This window comes from Olea europaea, chromosome 15 (assembly GCF_002742605.1).
Source record: "Olea europaea var. sylvestris chromosome 15, O_europaea_v1, whole genome shotgun sequence".
NCBI classification, from domain to species: domain Eukaryota; kingdom Viridiplantae; phylum Streptophyta; class Magnoliopsida; order Lamiales; family Oleaceae; genus Olea; species Olea europaea.
In genome coordinates, this window is record NC_036251.1 from 18,962,089 (window position 1) to 18,965,486 (window position 3,398).

Sequence of the window (3,398 nt, forward strand, 5' to 3'; positions counted from 1 at the left end):
TGCGCGCAAGATAAACTCTCTGACTGAAACTTTCTATACTTGCAAGACACAACATAAGTTAGGTCCACTTATCACGTCAAACTGAAACTGATCTAGTGGTCTTCGCATACAACTTCTCCACTTCAGAATCTTGAGAAGTTTTTCTTTCATTGCTGGAGTTAGTGTGCATAAACACGTATGCTAATTCACACGTCTATTATAAAATCATTCCTACAACTTGCTGCAAATATACTCCACCAATGCAAGAATTGATAACTCTTGATCTTTCTTAAATAATAAATTCATTGAATTTACATTGTTTATTATCATATACTACTAAATTCCCGTAAAAGATTGTTCAACCCCTATGTCGTTTAAATATTCTCACGCATCATCTGATTTACTGTATCTCTCTCCAATATATTTATTAAATTCTTCAAATCTGTATGTCTAATTGTCTATATCGCTATCTTTAAGAATGACAAGATTTCTACAATCTGATACTTATTCTTCATGTTGTCTTGTATATGGTACATGAAATAGACACAATGATCATCGGAATAAACATTTTTTATACCCTTTATTATACTACTAACTTGGTCGAATACAAAACCAAGGTTCTCGATGTCTTCGACTACTTCCTTTAACTTTATGAAAATCCAATTAGATGACCTTTGTATTTTTCCTTCAAAGATGTGTTGTTGGCACAAATTAGGTGTCGCGTTGAAGAGATAATCCTCAAATGCAAGGTCCAAAAGCCATGACGAAATATTTGAAGCGATTGTTGTTATCAGTTTTAGTAAAAAATGCCAAACTAAGATTAGTTCTCTCCATATTATAGTCATACAAGGCCAATTTAGCATAACCTAGCATAACCTTCTCAATTGAATCCATTAAATCCTTAAAACTGGATTCTTTAATCTTCAAGGTCTTTTATCACCTCATGACAACTTGAAATTCAACGGATATCATCATTGAAGTTTGTAAGTCTATAAATTATTTTGGGATCTTGAAACTTGTACAATATATCTTCTAATAACCAATTATCTTACTTACATGTGATCATTGCGACAAATACCTAACAAAAAGAATAAACCAATTATCTTACTTACATCGAACTTCGTAACTCACAAATGCCATTTGTACCTATCATCTACATAAATAAATGTGTATACACTCTTATTTAATTTCTTTACTTTGAACTAGAAATTATACTTCAATGCTATCAAGTACACAGCTTCCTAAAAATATTTCTTGGTTTCAAATAATTGGTCAACTGACAAATCTTCATAACGGGAAATTATACGTGACATACGAAAAGATCGTAAACTAGGTTCAGACTAAGAGTTTCCACTTGACTCAAATCTACGTATAGATAAGAAATGAGATCCCCACTTGTAAGTTAAATTTTCTCCTCATTACCTTAGACAATCTTGGGGTTTGTGTGAATCTTTAGTCTTCGAAATAACTACATTGTCCTCTCGAGCTATTTTCACTATCCCAAAAGTCATCCACATTAGGTTCCACTTTATCAATTCCTTCATGTTCATTCTCAGAAATATCCTTTCTACAAGATTTATATAAAGAATAGAATGGTGATTTTTGTTCAGGTCAATAAGCCACTTAAATCCAAACTCCATTTGGTATCGGAGAAATTAGCATTAAGGAGGTTTTATACACCATGATACATGTCTATATATAATGTATTCACAGATACACGAAGTGCTACAATTCATTTATTATTATTTCCGTACCATTTTCAAGTTCATCGACCTTGATCATTTCTAACAAACTCACTAAAGTAACGAACATTGAGGAGCGTCGAATATATAAATTTAAAAAAAAATATCTAATACGAGCCTGCTAACCTGCGTGGTCGAACTATCTGTTAATAGTGAACGATATTTAAATCCTATATATTAATAAACAAAAAAAAAAAAAAATTGCCTGTTAACCAATCTCCTCTTAACAACGGTGACCGCCTATTTCACCTAACACAACACATAATGCGTTCTTCCTAATAAATTTGTGTAAAATTTACTAACTTATCCAATAATTCATGCTTATTCATCTAAACATTTTAAAATAAGCAAAATAGTATTTAACGGTTATAAATGAAATCCAAACTAATGAAATGCAAGAAAGTGAAAATATACTTACCAATATACAAATTTAAATGTTGACTTCTAATAACTATTTACTAGATGCTTTTATTGAGTTTTGAAGACACATATTAACAAATAGAATAGAAATAAGATAAATTAGTATTTGACGAAATGAAATATTCGTGAAGTAAATGAGTTTTGATTTGTTAAAATTTTAATATGCATACTAAGCTATATAAATTCTCTTTTGCAATTGAAAAGATATTAATTTTTATTTATTATTATTTTTTTTACATTTAGCTTATTTTAGCAATTTTTAGATCTTGAAAAATGATATTTTGGTCTTTTTCTATAAAATAGGCCCTTATAAAATTTTCTAGTTACTATGATAGGCTGTTGAGTGAATCAACAAGATTGACTAGACTCTTTAGCCAATGCTCACTGTATTTTGTGGAAAAATTGTTGTTGGGTCATAAACCTTTCACTTAGTTGTAGATTATATCCAAACCTTTGACCTGTTGTACCCATAGTCCCAAAACTTTCATTTTATCGAACCTTGAGGAGAAATGGACGAAATCTGTCCATTTTCCTGTTAGTTGACCAAAATATTAAATATTTGACTCATTCTAACCAATTAAGTGAAGGTCAAACGGTCCATTCACTATTCTCACTTCACTCAAAAAGTCTACTTTTTGTTTTCCTCTTTTTTGCCCTAAATAAACCCCCCCCCCCCCTCTCTCTTTCTCTCTGTCTCTCTCTTACGTGTTAATAGTTCCTCACCAATGAGCATAGCAATGGAAATGAATGTTTGGAGCTATGGAAGCCCTTTACAAAGACCTCGTGGACGAACTTGAATCCAAGGAAGATTTCTCACTTGCCCATATAGTCAAAATATGGGTGGGAGTAACTTTTTTACTTGTTGCGACCTTCTAATGTGCGACAGATTGAAAAAGCTAATTCCTGCTTTTCTTCGAGCAAGGTGGGATATGGAAGCTGAAATCAAGACCACCCTCAATTCAACATGAATTAGTGTGTTGGAAACCTTGGATGTTCGGATTTGTCATAGGATTTATTTTAAAATAGATCTATAACTAGATCGGTGTATGATGTTACTTTTGAAGTTAGACATCCATAGTAGAATGTTGGTTTTGGACTTCAATATGTAGTGTTGGAGGCTGAATTGTCAATTATCTTGTAGCAATGAAGTATGTCCTTAATTTACGACGTTGTCATGGTTTCCAATTTTTCCTTAATACTCAATCATTGCTTCGAAATACAAGTGTGGTACAAGTAGTAAAAATTACTACACAATTA